Source organism: Lemur catta, chromosome 10, assembly GCF_020740605.2.
Source record: "Lemur catta isolate mLemCat1 chromosome 10, mLemCat1.pri, whole genome shotgun sequence".
Lineage (NCBI taxonomy): Eukaryota > Metazoa > Chordata > Mammalia > Primates > Lemuridae > Lemur > Lemur catta.
The window spans coordinates 88,103,218-88,120,633 of record NC_059137.1 but is presented as its reverse complement, the minus strand read 5'-3'; the positions used below and the strand labels follow the sequence as shown (position 1 = coordinate 88,120,633).

The 17,416-nt window shown below is 37.7% G+C and overlaps 2 pseudogenes; both read left to right on the top strand.

Moving 5' to 3' along the window:
* The first annotated feature begins 6,238 nt into the window (after window positions 1-6,238).
* Window positions 6,239-7,239, top strand: LOC123645872 (annotated as a pseudogene).
* A 1,788-nt stretch (window positions 7,240-9,027) lies between these two features.
* Window positions 9,028-13,668, top strand: LOC123645729 (annotated as a pseudogene).
* The last annotated feature ends 3,748 nt before the right edge of the window (window positions 13,669-17,416 follow it).

Here is a 17,416-nt window from a genome sequence, read left to right as displayed (position 1 = left end):
TCATTTTTTTTTATTTCCTCCACATTCTCCAGCATAGTTGGGAGCAACCAGCCATTTTCATTATATTCGTTAATTTAAGAAAAGGTCAATGTGAATTGGTTCTGGAGTTTCTGGAATTGATTCTCTAATCTCATTAAATCTTCAGACACTTAACCAATGGTTTCCAGTGGTTAAAAAGGGTACTGAAAGTCAATGGCATGATGTTTATGTGTATACTCAAAATATCACCATTGGATACTTTTTTTTTTTTTTTTGAGACGAGGTCTTGCTCTGTCTCCCAGGCTAGAGTGTAGTGGCGTCATCATAGTTCACTGCAACCTCAAACTCCTGGGTTCAAGCAATCCTCCTGCTTTAGCCTCCCAAGTAGCTGGGACTAGGGACATGTGCCACCACGCCTGGCTAGTTTTCCTATTCTTTTGTATAAACGAGGTCTCTCTATTGGCCAGGCTGGTCTCAAACTCCTGGCCTCAAGTGATTCTCTTGCCTCAGGCTCCCAAAGTGCTAGGACTACAGGCATGTGCCACTGCACCTGGCCTGGATACTCTTAATCAAATATTTATAAAAGGCAAAGTTCTAAATGACCGTATATTTGATACATTTGTGTCAAAAATTTGAATCTTAAATGTTAGAGACCTGAACACAAGAATACATACAGAGAAGCAACATTGTTTTTTTATTAATTTAAAATAAAATCTCAAATGCAATATAGAGTTATCATATCAGGAAAGCTTTTATCAACCCATAACCACCACTGCATCTTTCCAAAGGCAATCTGGATTCAGGCAAACAGCAGCAACAACATCAATAGTAATTAACAGGTACAACAACAAATCCTGGTGAGGAGAGAGAATCTGAGTTTGACATTTGTCACTTTATATTATCTAAAAGTGCATTTTTTTTAAGAAAAAGGAATGAGAAAGTATGACTCATTCACAGGAAAAATCTTAATGGAAATTTCCATTAGGTAGCCCAGGCATTAGACTTACTACACAGAGACTAAATAAACTGTCTTAAATATGCTGAAACAGCTAAACAAAACTTTGGACAAAGAATGAAAGTAAACCAGGAGAATGATGTCTCACCAAATTTAAAATATTAATAAAGAGAAATTACAAAAAGGAATCAAAATATAAATTCTTGATCTGAAAAGTATAATAACTAAAATGAAAGAATCACTAAAGGAGTTCCACAGCAGATTTGATCAAACAGAACAAAGAATTGGCAAGCTTGAAGAATTGACTGAGATTATCCAGACTGAGGTGCAGAAAGAGAAAAGAATGAAGAATAATAAGTACAGTCTAAGTGACTTATGGGACAATATTAAGCATGTCAACATACACCTAATGTGAGTCCCTGAGGGAGAAAGGAGAGAATAAGGGGGAAAAAACATCTGAAGAAATAATGGCCCCAGACTTCCCAAATATGACAAAATACATGAATCTACACATCCAAAAAGCACAATGAACTCCAACAAGGTAAGTTCAATGACGTCCACACTAAGACACTATAATCAATTGTCAAAAGCTAAAACAAAGGTGGCTCTTGTAAGCAGCAAGAAAGAAGGCAGTTCCATTACACATTTAAGTGTTGAAGGAAAAACCCAAGGCAACCAAGAATTTATCTGTCAAAAAATAGGGAGAGCAGTAACATAGGTAAGATGGCAGATTAGGAATCTTCAGGCCCTTGTTCTTGCACCAAAACATCAAATAAACAAGAACAGACTAAGTTAGATAGCTTTATGGGAGCTCTAGAAAATCTGCAGCAACCAAGTGAATACCCAATTAAGAAAAAGACACATTCTAAACAAATTCGAATAGGAAATTTCATGGCAATTTTTCTCACCCTGCCCCACATGCTTATGGCATGGCACAAGGCAGTTAAGCCAACTGCTACTTCCACCCTTATGACTGAAGGAAAAGAGTGGAACTTATTTGCAACTTTCTGTCTTCTCAGGAGGTTGTGTGAGGGACTTGTTTCTGTCTCACTTGAATCAGAGCTTAGACAGGAAGGGCGGCATTTTAGATAACAGATTTGTGTTGGCTGAAAGCAATAGCATGCACGTGGGCCATTAAAGCTGCCTGAGGACTGCAGACCACAGGCACCTGGGGCCAGAGATACAGGAAGATGAATACAATAAAACATTTGATAATAAAAGGTTCAACAAAACAGGTGTGAGACTCTTAGAGAAATTAAAGCATTTAAAGGCATCCAAGTGTAGAGGGGAATTACAGGAATAGCACACACAGAAGCCTAAGGAAGATTTATTTTCAGAAAAAAACTGAGATGACCTTAAGCATTTCCACTGGGCTGATTAGTAAATGTTTTCCCCAGCACAAATCCAGTCTGCAAAGACTGGGAAAAGTGGCTGTTTTCCAAATGTCCAAATTTCAACAAAAGATTACAAACCATACAAAGAAACAGGGAAACATGGCCCATTCAAAGGAGCAAAATTAATCTACATAAAGCAACCCTGAAGAAACACAGGGTTTACAGTTACTACACAAAGCTCTTAAATATGTTCAAGAGCTAAAGGAGAACATGGATAAAGAATTAAAGGAAATCAAGAAAATTATACATGAACGTATAAGACTATCAACAAAGAGAAGTTATTAAAACGGACCAAAAAGAAATTCTGGGACTGAAACTTACAGCAATAGAATTGAAAAATTCATTGGAGGGGTTCAACAGCAACTCAAACAAGCAGAAGAAGGAATCAGTAAACCTGAAGACAGGTCACTTGAAATTACCAAGTCTGAGGAGAAAAAGGACTGAAGAAATATGAAAAGAGCCTAAGGGACTCATGGGACAATATAAAGCAGATTGATATATGCACTATAGCAATACCAAAAGTAGAAGAGAGAGAAAGGGGCAGAGAGCTTATCTGAAGAAATAATAGCCAAAAATTTTCCAGACTTAGTAAAAGATAAGGATATATAAATACAAGCTCAATGAACTCCAAGTAGAATAAACATAAAGAGACCAACACCAACTCACACAAAAATCAAAGTGGTAAAAGTCAAAGACACAATTTTGAAAGCAGGAAAAGAAAATCTGTCACATACAAGAGATCTTCAACAATAATATCAGCAGATTTCTCAGCAGAAACTTTTCAGTCCAGTAGGCTGTGAGGTGATACATTTAAAGTGCTGAAAAAAAACTGACAACTGAGAATTTGACATCCAGCAAACCATCCTTTAAAATGAGAGGCATCAAGACAGTCTTGGATAAACAAAAGCTGATGCAGTTCATTACCACTAGACCTACCACACAAGAAATGTTAAAGGAGTCCTTCTAGTTGAAATGAAAGGATGTTGAACAGTAACTGAAAGCCTTAAGAAAATACAAAATTCTCTGGTAAAGTATATACCTGGAATAATATAAAAATAGTTTTATTATAATTTGGGTTTATAATTCCACTTTTTATTTTGTTACAGGAATCAAAAGAAAAAAGTATAAAACACTGCAAATCTATGTTAATGAGTACCCAATACATAAGATATAATTTGTAATGTTAATACGATAAATGGAAAGGGACCATAAAGAAGTGGAGTTTTTGTACCTGATTGAAATTATCAGTTTAAAATATATTGTTATAACTTTAGAATGTTGTACATAATCTCCACAGTAACTAAAAGGAAAATATCTAAAGAGTATACACAAAAGAGAATGAAAAGGGAATTAAAATATGTCACTACAAAACATCAACTAAACACAAAAGAAGACAGTAAGAAAAATGAAGGATAAGAAAATGTTGTAAGACATACAGAAAATAACAAAATGGCAATATTAAGTCCTTCTGTATCAGTAAATGTAAATGGATTAAACTGCCCAATCGAAACATATAGATTGGCAGAATGGTTTTATTTATTTATTTATTTATTTATTTATTTATTTATTTTCTGAGACAGAGTCTCAGAGTAGAGCAGCCCTGAGTAGAGTGCTATGGCATCAGCCCAGCTCAGAGGAACCTCAAACTCCTGGGTTCAAGTAATCCTTCTGCCTCAACCTCCTGAGTAGCTGGGACTACAGGCATGCACCATGATGCCTGGCTAATTTTTCTGCTTTTAGTAGACACGGGGCCTCACTCTTGCTCAGGCTGGTCTTGACCTCCTGAGCTCAAACAATCCTCCTGCCTAGGCCTCCCAGAGTGCTAGGATTATATGCATGAGCTACTGCGCCCGGCCTGGCAGAACGATTTTAAAAACAGATCCAACTATATGCTGTCTACCAGTCTCACTTTAGATCTATAGACACACATTGGTTGAAAGTTCAAGGATGGAAACAGATATTCCATGCAAATAGTAATCAAAAGAAAGCAGGGGTGGCTATACCAATATCAGACAAAAACTGTTACAAGAGACAAAGAAGGACATTATATAATGATAAAAGGGTCAATTCACCAAGAAGATATAGCAAGTATAAACATATATGCACCAAATAACAGATCTCCTGAACAGATGAAGCAAACATTGACAGAATTGAAGGGAAAAATAAACAGCTCTACAGTAAGAGTTGGAGACTTTAATACACCACATTCAGTGATGTAAAGAACAACCTGTTAGAAGATCAATAAGGGCAGAGGAAATGAAGAACAATATAAACCTATTGTACGTAACTGACACAGAACACACCACTCAACAATAGCAAATTACAAATTTCTAAGCATACATGGAACATCTTCAGGATAGACTATGTTATTAGACCATGAAAAGAGTCTTAATAAATATAAAACAACTAAAATTATATAAGGTTTCTTTTTCAATCACAATAGAACTAGAAATGAGCAACAGAAGGGAAATGGGAAAGTTCACAGATATGTGGAATTAAATAAGGCACTCTAAAACAATGAATAAGTCAAAGAAGAAATAAGATGAATTATAAAATATCTTGAGATGAATGCAAACAAAAACACAACTTACCAAAATTTATGGGATGCAGCAAAAAAGGGAAATTCATAGCTGTAAAGCATTATATTATAAAAGAAATATCTCAAATATCAACAACCTAACTTTATACCATAAGGAAATAGAAAAGAATAAACTAAACTCAAAAGTAGCAGAAAGAAGAAACTAATAAGGATTAGAGCACAGATAAACAAAAGAGAGAACAGAAAAACCATAAAGAAAAGCAATGAAATCAAGTTTGTTGTTAACACATCAACACCACCCAAAGCAATCTAATACAGACCCAATGCAATCCCTATCAAAATCCTAATAATATGACAATCATTTGGTAAATGCAAATAAAAACCACAGTGAGATACCCATTGGGATGGCTATATCAAAGAAGTAGAAAGACCAACTACTGGTGAGGCTATGGAGAAATTGGAACCCTAGTGCAATGTTGGTTACAATGTAAAATGGTATAGCAGGTATAGAAAACAGTATGGTGGTTCCTCAAAATATTAAAAATAGGATTACCATGTCCTACAATTCCACTTCTCAGTATCTGTCCCCCCAAAAAATTGAAGCAGGGACTTAGAGAGATATTTGTACACTCATGATCATAGAATCATTCACTATAGCCAAAAGGTGGAAGCAGCTCAAGTGTCCATTGAGGATAGATGGATAAATAAAATGTGGACTATACATACGATGGAATATGATTCAGCCTGAAAAATGAGGGAGATTTTGACAAATGCTACAACATGGGTAAACCTTGAGAACATTATGTTATATGAAATAATCCAGTCACAAAAGGACAGATACTGTATGTTTTCATGTATATGAGGTGATTATTTATATGAGGTAGTCAAATTCATACAGAACGAAAGTAGAGTGGTGGTTGCCAGGAGCTTGGGGTGGGGGGGGGGTGGAGAGAATGGGGAATTATTATTTAATGATTTAATAGTTAATGGTTTTGTAAAATTAAAAATGTGTAGATAGATGGTGGTGATGGTATCATAGTAATACGTACGTACTTAATGCCCCTGTCTTGTACTCTTAAAATAGTTAAAATGATAAGTTTTTATGTTATATGTATTTTACCACAATTTTTTTAAATAAAGGAGAAATTAAGACATTTCCAAATAAAGAAAAACTGAAGAAGTTCATCACTAGTAGGACTGCTTAACAAGAATTGTTAAAGGACACTTTGAGTTGTGGGAGCTGCAGGTCTTACCCGGAGAGATGCTGCACATGGAGCCCTGGCCACTGCCACTCTCAGCCAGCTCTAGAGTGCGGGTGGGGGCGACAGGGCCGATTCTAGAGCAGGACTGGTCTTTTGAAACACTTCAACCATGACTAAAAGAGAAGCAGAGGAGCTAATAGAAATTGAGATTGATGGAACAGAAAAATCAGAGTGCACGGAAGAAAGTATCACAGAATATGCCCTAGTTGAATGTGTAGGCTAGGCCATAGACATCAGTGAACCAATAGGCAATTTAAAGAAACTACTAGAACCAAAATTATAGTATTCTTTGGATGATCATGAAATTTGCCTGCAAGATATCTAGCTGGATCAAGAATGCAGCTTATTTGACCAAAGAGTAAAGACAGATGGAAGTGTACAGCTTAGTATATGGGTAATTTCTTACCAAGGAATCGAGCCAAAGCTAAACATCATTGAAATTGTTAAACTTGCAGGCACTGTTGAAGTAGTTATTGATCCAGATGCCCACCACTTCTGAATCAGAAGCATATCTCGTTAAGAAGCTCAAGTCATAACTCTTGGTGGCACAAAATACATCACAACCATTTCAGATGAAACCTCAGAATAAGTGACAAGATGGGCTGCTACACTAGAAGGTTATAGGAAAGAAGAGGAATGCTTTGAGATACCTTATGATCCCATACAGTGGTCCAACAGACCAAGTCCTGCATTAGGTGGTTTGGATAATGAAAGAATTCAGCATGACCAATATAGACCTCACCACACTCAACATTTCTGGAAGAATATTATGTAGTCTCAACCAAGAAGACTTTTTCAGCAGGTCCCTTGGGGAGAAATTCTTTGGAGCCATCTGAGCTTCTTCAAAAATGTGTATTGGCAAGCCAAGAACAACAGATGAATAAAATAGTTACAATTGATCAACCTGTGCAAATTATTCCAGCATCAGTGCAGTCTGCTATACCAAGTACCATTAAAGTTATAAATAGTAGTGCAAAGGCGGCTAAAGTACAAAGAGCTCTAAGGATCCCAGGAGAAGATAAAAGCTCACCTGGGAACAGAACAAGAAACAATGGCCAAATCCAACTATGGCAATTTTTGCTAGAACTTCTTACTGACAAGAATGCTTGAGACCATTTGGTCACAGAATGTGAACAGAAGAAACTCGCCATGGAATTGACCAGCCAGTCATAGCAGTAGCCCTGGCTACTGCTTCTCTGCAAATGGAAAAGGATAATTGAGCCCCAGGACCTTCTGGGATTCCTAGGTCTTTCTTAAATATTTAGAGCAAGTATGGCTTTTACCTTTATTACCAAATATGAATCTTCTCTTATTTCTAGCCTGTACAATCTAAAGCATGTTTGTTTGTTTCTTTGTTTGTGTTTTATATTTCACAGTCTTGTGAATTTGGAGATTTTTACTTTGAGCATATATTTTAGAATATGTATATGTTAAAGGATCACCACAATGTCTGCAGTGTGAAGGCAGGTTCATTGTGGGATAGTTGTTAACAGTCAGGAAAGCTAAACTGGTCAGTATTAATGGCTAGCCCTATCAAAAAGAGGGCTAGGCTGAAAATTAAAAGTGAAGTATCTCCAAGAAAGTCTGGCTTAACTATTTTTGAAAATATAACTGTTTCTCCTCTCTTCTGCTTTAGATGTTGCTTCACATGGAACCAGAAAATGGAATTTCTCAGCTAAAGCATGTGTGCCTGTTTCATCTAATCAAGCAGAGCTAAAAATGTTCATATTGAATAAACTTATAATAATATTAATAAATTACTAAACTAAGAATATCATATTATTAAAGTAATTTATATATTTGTAAGCAAAGAATAGTTGGTTGGCAAAAGAGATCCAGGCTTATATCTGGCTTAACTCAAGCCAATTTTAAGGATTTTCTGTATAGATTATTCATAATATCAGACCAAGAATTTAAATCATTTTGAGAGGCATTTAATTCTAATAAACCAGCTATTATAAAAATTCTAAAATGATCTCTGTTTTTCCTGTCAGAGATTTAAAAAACTGAAAAGGTATACCTCAGCCAGCAAATAAAAATTTGGTTTGGGAAAAAAAAAAAATAGAATTGTTACAGGAATCCTTCAGGCTGAAATGAAAGGTCTCTAGACAGTAACCTGAAGCCATACGAACAATAGTAAAGGTAGGGAAATTTTTAAAAGCCAGTATTACTGCATTTTGGGCTTGTAACTCCTCTTTTAAAATGTGATTTATTAATAAGAGAAAAATGTATAAAACAATAATTATAAAGCTATGTTAATGGGCATATGATGTATAAAGATGTAATTTGTGACAATACTAACATAAGAGAGGGTGGGGAGCTGTAAAGACGCAGAGTTTTAGTTATTACTATGTTGTCATTAATTCAGACTTTTAAAAAATCAAGTTTTTTTATTGTAATCCTCAGGATAAGCACACACAAAAAAAAACCCCTAAAATGGAGTACTACTCAGCCATAAAAATAGTGAATTACCTCTGGTATTATTCTGGATGGAGCTGGAGCCCATTCTTCTAAATGAAGTATCATAAGACGGAAAAACAAACACCACATGTACTCACCATTAAATTGGTACTAATCTATCAACACTTATGTGCACATATGGAAGCTACATTCATCAGGGATTGGGCAGGTAGGAGGGGGGTAAATTCACTCTTAATAAATGTGGTGTGCACTATCTGGGGGATGGGCACACTTGTAGCTCTGACTCGGGTGGTGCAAAAGCAATTTATGTGACCAAAGTGTTTATAGCCCTGTAATATTCTGAAAAAATATATATATATATACACAAACAAAATGAGAAGAGAAACACATGGTATACTAGAAATCAATTAGTCACTTACAAAAGAAGGCAGGAATGGAGTAACTGAAGAACAAAATATATATAGGCATATAGAAAAAATGATGTAAGTCCTTCTTTGCCAATAATATCTTTAATTGTAAATGTATCAAACTATCCAATTAAAAGGCAGAGATTGGCAGAATGGATAATATCATCATCCAACTACATGTGTCTACAAGACACTCATATCCAAACACACAAATAGGGTGAAAGTAAAAGGATGGAAAAAGATATTCCATGCAATAGTAACCAAAAGAATGCTGCATTGACTATTCCGACATCAGACAACATAGACTTTAAGTCAACACTTGTTACAAGAAACAAAGATGGACATTACACATTGCTAAAAGGGCTAATGAATCAAGAAAATATAGAAATAAGCACCTAACAACAGTCTCAAATTATATGAAGCAGAAACTCATAGAATTGAAGTAAGAAATGGACTATTCTACAATAACAGTTGGAGACCTCACTTACAGATGCCCCTCAACTTACATTGAGGTTATGTCCCAATAAACCCATCATAAGTTGAAAATATCATGAGTCAGAAGTATGTTTTCTATTTATATTTTCAACTTATGATGGGTTTATCTGGCTTTAGCCCCATCATAAGTTGAAGACTGTGCTCAACGCATATCACTTCTGCACCCCTTTAAAGTTGAAAAAATGTTAAGTTGAACCAGTGTAAATCAGGGAATATCTGTACTCTGCTTTCGATAATGGATAAAACAATGAGACAGATCAATGAGGAAATAGAGGACTTGAACAACACCATCAAACTAACTAACATATACAGAAGACTCCACCCAACAACAGCAAAATACACATTTTTCTCAAATGCATAGGAGCATTAGTTCACAAAACAAGTCTCAAGAAATTTAAAAAATTTAAGAATTAGAATCATACAAAGGGCCAGGTGCAGTGGCTCATACCTGTAAGCCTAGCACTCTGGGAGGCCAAGGTAGGAGGATTGCTTGAGCTCAGGAGTTGGAGACCAGCCTGAGCAAGAGTGAGACTCAGTCTCTACTAAAAATAGAAAAATTAGCCAGGCATGTGGTACACGCCTATAGTCCCAACTACTCAGGAAGCTGAGGCAAGAGGATTGTTTGAGCCCAGGAATTTGAGGTTGCAGTGAGCTACGATGATGCCACTGCACTCTACCCAGGGTGACAGAATGAGACTCTGTCTCAAAAAAAAAAAAAAATCATACAAATTATCTTTGTATAATGGAATGAAACTAGAGATCAATTACAGAAGGAAAACTGGAAATTTCACAGATATGTAGAAATTAAAGAATACACTCTTAAATAACAAATGAGTGAGGGAAGAATTATAGACAAAATGAGAAAATACTTTTAGACAAATGAAAATGAAAACACAACATACCAAAACTTAAGAGAAGCAGCAAAAGCACTGCCCAGGGGGAAATTTATACCTATAAACATAACTACAATAAAAAAGAAGCAAGATTCCAAATCCACACTCTGACTTTACACCCTAAGGAGGCAGAAACATAAGAGAAACCTGAACCCCACAAATTGTCAAACCTTTAGCTAGGTCCAATATGAAAAGAGAAGACCCAAATTACTAAAATCACAAATGAATGTGGGAACTTTACTATGAACCTTTCAGAAATAAGAATTTAAGATAATACCATGAATAACTGTACACCAACAAAGTAGATAACTAGATGAATTGTATAACTTCCTAGAAACACACAAACGACCAAAACTTAGGAAGAAATAGGAAATTTGAATGGACCTATTGCACGGAAAAGTATTTTATCAGCAATCAAAAGAAAAGCCCAAGACAGGATGGTTTCACTGATGAATTCAACCATTTAAAGAATTGTCACCAATCCTCAAACTCTTCTAAAAAATAGAAGAAGAGGGAACACGTCCTACTTTATGCTGTGAAGCCAGCATTACTCTGATATCAAAGGCAGATAAAGACACAAGAAAACTATAGACTACTATCCCTCATGTGTATTGATGCCAAAATACTCAAAAAGATACTAGCAAACAAAACCCACCAGCTTAGTAAGAGTATTATCCATCAAGACCAACTGGGATTTTATTTCGGGGATGATTGAACATATGAAAATCAATCTATGTAATGCACCATAATAACAAAAAGAAGGGAAAACACATGATCACTTCTATTGAAGTAGAAAAAGCATTTGATAAAAGCTAACACTCTTTCAGGATAATTAATACTAAACAATCTAGGAATAGATGGGAACTTTTGAAATATGATAAAAATTATTTATGAAAAACTCTCAGTTAACATACTCAGTGGTAAAAGAATGAAAGCTTTTCCCTAGTATCAAGTACAAGACAAGGATGCTTCCTTTTTCCTTATCTAGTCAACATTGTACTGGAAGTTCTAACCAGAGTAGTTAGGCAAGAAATAAAATGGAAGACATCCAAATTAGAAAGAAAGAAGTAAAATTATCTCTGTTTGCAAATGATATGATCTTATACACAGAAAATCCTAAAGAGTTCACACCCACCCACACCCCATAAAAACTATTAGAGCTAATTAATTAATGAATTAATCCTGCAAAGTTGCAGGATACTAGATCTGATAAAGAAATCAGTTGTTATTTATATACTTTAGCAATGAAAAAATCCCAAAATGAAGCTTAGAAAAACAATTACATCTACAATAGCATCTGAAACAATAAAATACTTAATAATAAATTTAACCAAGGAAGTGCCAGACTTGTAAACTGAAAATTACAAACCATTGCTGAAAAACAAAATTTAAGACCTAATAAGTGGAAAGAAATCCTGTTTTCATAGCTTGGAAAACTTAATATCATTCAGATGGCTATACTATCCCAAGCAAGCTACAGACTCATTATAATTCCTATCAAAATCCCTAGGATCTTTTTGCAGAACTGGAAAATGCTGACCCCCAAAATATGAAATTGTTAGAGGCCCAAAATAGCCACAAGAATCTTGAAAAAGTTGGAGGATTTGTACTTCCTGGTTTCAAAACTAACTACAACACTATAGTAATCACAACCTTGTAATGGCCTCAAGACAGACATACATACCAATGGAACAGAATAACCAATCCAGAAATAAACCTTCATACCATATGGTCAGTTGATTTTTCACAAGGGTAGCAAGATCGTTCAGTGGGGATAGGACAGTCTTTTCAACAAATGATGCTGGGATATTTGGATACTGAAATGCAAAATAAAAAAGTCAAACCCCTCCCTCACACTATATACAAAAATTAACTCAAAGTAGGTCAAAACTCTAAACTTAACATATAAAACTCTCAGGATGTATATTTATAACCATGGATTTGGCTACGGATTCTTGGATATGACACTAAAAGCACAAGCAACAACAAAATAATTGAACTTTATCAAAATTGAAAACTTCTGTGCATCAAAGGGTATTATCAAGAAACAGCTCTTTGACCACATTCCGGAGCCCGGGATCTGGGGCCCTGCTTCCAAGCTACCAGTGCCACCAGTCTCACTTGAGCTTGTTAGGAAGGGTGACAGGATCCTTGGGAAGCTCCTAGCCTGGAGCTGTGAGGGCCCCTGCTTGAGGAGACAGGCCAAGCTCTGCTCTGGGAAGTGAAAATGTGCTGCCTCGAGGGCTGCTGATTGCCACAGCAATGAAGTTTCTGCAGAATTCCCAGGTCTGCCAGAGCCCACTTGCGACCAGGAGAGCATTCCTTAAGAAGAAAGGGCTGACAGATGAAGAGACTGATTAGGCTTTCCAGCAGTCGGGCACTGCAGCCCATGAGCCTTGGTCCTTGGGCCCAGCCACACAGGTGGTTCCTGTCCAGCCCCCTCACCTCATTTCTCAGCCAAATAGCCCTACAGGTTACTGATGGCGAGATTATGGTGCCTTGGCCATCATCATGGCAGGGATCGCATTTGGCTTTTACCAGCTCTACAAGAAGTACCTGCTCCCCCCTCATCCTGGGCAGCCCAGAGGACAGGAAGCAGCTGGAGCAGATGGAGGCGAGTCTCTCCGAGTGAGTGGCAGCATGGCCCAGACAGTGACTCAGTTACAGACCACCCTTGCTTCTGTCCAGGAGCTGCTGATTCAGCAGCAGCAGCAGGTCCAGGAGCTTGCTTATTAGCTGACTGCCACCAAGGCCACTACATCTACGAACTGGATCCTAGAGCCACCAAGGCCACTACATCTATGAACTGGATCCTAGAGTCACAGAATATCAATGAACTACAGTCAGAAATTAACTCCTTGAAAGCGCTTCTTTTAAATCGGAGGCAGTTCCCTCCATTCCCCCTTGGCCCCAAAGATCCCCCCTGGCAGATCCTAGTCAAGTCACCCTCGCCCTCCAGCCCTGTGGCCGTGAACCACCACAGCAGCAGCAACACTTAGCCGGTCAGCAACGAGTCTACGCCATCCTCGCAGGGAAGGAGGGCCACAGCCCTGAGGGCTCCATGGTCTCCTACCACCTGCTGGGCCCCCAGGAGGAGGGAGGGGGTAATAAACATCAAGAGCCAGGTAAGGCTGGAGGTGCATGGCGAGGAGGAGAAGAATGAGGTCGAGGAGGAAGAGGACGACAACATGAGCCACGTGGATGAGAAGGACTGCCTGGGGGTGCAGAGGGAGGACTGCAGGGGTGGGTATGGGCAGATAAACAAGCAGGTGGAGAAGCTGCGGCGACCCCAAGGGGCCAGCAACGAGAATGAGCAGGACTAGGGTCCCCACCTGCCCCTCCCCCATGACAGTGGCGTGCCACTGCCCCGCCACCTCCTCTGGCCCTGGGAGGCCGGCCTGGAGCACAGGTGGGGGCTAGAACTGTCCTCAGCTGCATTGCGGCCCAGCGGTGGTGTGGGTCGTCGCAGCTCTGTCCGCCAGCCCCCTTTCGCCTGCCCGCCAGCCCCTCTCCGGACAGATGTCCTGTCCAGGGTGTGTTTGCTGCGTGTCTTGATTACTGACACTGTGCCCGGCCAGAGCTAGTATCCTCACCAGCCTCCTGGCTCCTCGGAGTCTGCCGCCCCACCCCTGGCCCCTGACCAGTCCGGCCAGTCCCCACAGCCCTGGGGCACCTGTCCCCAGCCCCAGACATGTCTGACTGTCCTCCCAGACAAAAACCACTCTGCACTTGTGCACGCCCCCATTTGCCAGCTCAGCTAGTCCCTTGACAAGCCAGGCACGGGGGCCCTTCCGACCGACAGCCGCCTCTGTCCTTCCCACCAGGTGGCTCATGTTCATCTGTGTGATCATGTATAGATTTCAGAATATAAGACAGGGCTGTATATAACTGTAATAAATACAAGTTGCCACTATTAAAAAAAAAAACAGAAAAGACAGCATACAGAATGGTAGAAACAGTTGAAAATGTATCTGATAAGGGTATAGTATCCAAAATATGTAAAGGACTTTTACAAAAGTTTTTGTTTGTTTTTGAAAAAAAAGACGTAAAGCCATCCAATTATAAAAGGACAAAGGACTTGAATAGACATTTCTTGAAAAAAGATACAGAAATTACCAATAAGTACATGACAATGTGCTCAATATAATAAGTCATTAGGGAAATGAAAATAAAAAACATAACAAAATACCACTTATACACTAGAATGACTGGTGGAAATGTAAAATGGTACAGCCACAACAGGAAACAGTTTTACGTTCCTCAAAAATGTGACACAAAAAATTACCATATAACCCAGGAATTCCACTCCTGAGTGTATCCTAAAAGAACTGAAAACAGGTTTTCAAACAAAAACTCATACACAAATGTTCATAGCAGCACTATTCCCAATTGCCAAAAGGTATAACCAACCTAAATGTCTATCAGCTGCTGAGTGGATAAACACAATGTATACCCATAATACAATGAAATATCATTCAGGCATAAAAAGAAACAAAATACTGATACATACAACATACAACATGGATGAACCTTGAAAACATTATGCTAAGTGAAATAATCACAAAAGGTCATATATTGCATGATTCCATTTATATGAAATATCTAAAAATAGGTAAATCTACAAAAACAGAAAGGAGACTGGTGCCTGTTGAGTAGTTGGGAGAACAGAGAATGGTGGAATGTGTATGGGGTTTCTCTTTGAGGTGATAAAAATATTTTTAAATTAGAATAGTTGTACAACATTGTCAATGTACTAAATGACACTGAATTGTACATGTTAAAGTGGTTAATTTTGCTATGTAAATTTTATCTCAATAAATAAAACTTATCCCCAAGTTACATTTAGTTAATTTACTATAATATTATCCATTTGAATATGACTCTTATCCTTAAAGAAAAAGGCTCAATTCACAAAAAGAAATATTAAATCTAATAAGGTACCCATTTTCTAATGGGTTGTTCATGTTAATATCCAAACCCTAGAAGAGTGCACCATCCTATCGTCACAGTGGAGCAAATGGTACGCACCAGATGGGAAGGCTGGATATGGGAGAACCTAAATCAGACCTTAGAACTGCAACTGAATTTCTGAGACAATGCAACTGGGGAAATTAGATGTTTTCATGTCAACAGGTTTGTACCTATAATTTCTGTGTTGTTCTACCTGATTTTTCTTAACTATAAATCATTTCTCTTGCACTATGTGAGTTGGTGTATAAAAACAAGCATATGTAATGCTAGAAAAGAGATACTTTAATGACCTTTATTTATCATATTTTCTGTTAGAAGAATGATAATTAAAGAGTAACTCTACCAGGAAGAGATGTGGAGGTGCTCTAAATTCTAATTGCTAAGTGAAATAAGCCAATAATATAGGCCACATACTACATGATCCCAACTACATGAAATTCTAGAAAAGTCAAATCTATGGAGACAGTAAAAAGATTAGTAGTTGCCAGAGATTTGGTGCCATGGAGAGAAGGATGACTAAGCGGAACACTGGGGACCTGGGGGGGCAGTGAAACTATTCTGTATAATACTATGAACAATCAATACTTGTCATTATACATTTTTCAAAACCCATAGAATGTGTGACACAAAGAGTGGACCCCAATGTAAACTATGCACATTAGCTAATAACAATATATGAACATTGGCTCATCAATTTTAACAAATGTGCTATTCTAATGTAAGATGTTAATAATAGAGGAAACTGCTGAGGGGCCTTTGGGAACTCTATTTTCTGTTCATTTTTCTGTAAACCTAAAATTGCTTGAAAAATAAATTTTAAACAACATAAATCTACATTGCCTGGTCATATAAGGTTTATAGCTAGTGTCTTATTTCCTATTTGACTCACTTCTGGGTTCATTTTCATCTGTTATGCCTTTTTTGCATATATCAAATGTTTATTCTACTTTTCTGCCTATTTATATTTTAGTTTTACGTTCTTCACAAATTACTCCCATAGAAGCTACATTATGTATCCTTGACTTATGACAGTTTTATGCCCATTATTTTCACTACTTCCTTGTTAATATTTAAATGTTGGCCATGGCGCCTTCTCATCACTGCACATATTCCTTCTGCCCTATTTCCTATCTTCTCTCCTTCTGGGCTCCTTCAATCCACCATCATTACCCAGAGAATTGACCTAGCAGATTTTTTTTTTTTATTTCAGCACATTATGGGGGTACAAAAGTTTAGGTTACGTATATTGCCCTTTCCCCCCCTCGCCCTCCCCCCCGAATCAGAGCCTCAAGCATGTCCATCCCCTAGACAGTGGGCATCGCACTCATTACGTAGCTATATACCCATCCCCCATCTGCCCAACACCTGATTAATGTTGTTCCTAAATGTGCTCTCAGGTGATGATCTGTGAAACCAATTTGATGGTGAGTACATGTGGTGCTTATTTTTCATTCTTGGGATACTTCACTTAGTAGAATGGGTTCCAGCTCTATCCAGGAAAATACAAGAGGTGCTATATCACCATTGTTTCTTATAGCTGAGTAGTACTCCATGGTATACATATACCACATTTTATTAATCCACTCATGTACTGATGGGCACTTGGGTTGTTTCCACATCTTTGCAATTATGAATTGTGCTGCTATAAAACATTCGAGTGGAGATGTCTTTTTTATTGAATGCCTTTTGTTCTTTTGGGTAGATACCCAATAATGAGATTGCTAGATCAAATGGTAGATCTGCTTGTATCTGCTTAAGGTATCTCCATATTGCTTTCCACAGAGATTGCACTAGTTTGCAGTCCCACCAGCAGGGTACGAGTGTTCCTATCTCTCCGTATCCACGCCAACATTTATTGTTTTGGGACTTTTTGATAAAGGCCATTCTCACTGGAGATAAGCAATATCTCATGGTGGTTTTGATTGCATTTTCCTGATGATTAGAGATGTTGAGCATTTTTTCATGTTTTTTGGCCATTCTTCTGCCTTTTTTGAAAAATTTCTGTTCATGTCCTTTGCCCACTTTTTGATAGAGTTGTTTGACTTTTTCTTGCTGATTTTCCTGAGTTCTAAATAGATTCTAGTTATCAGCCCTTTATTG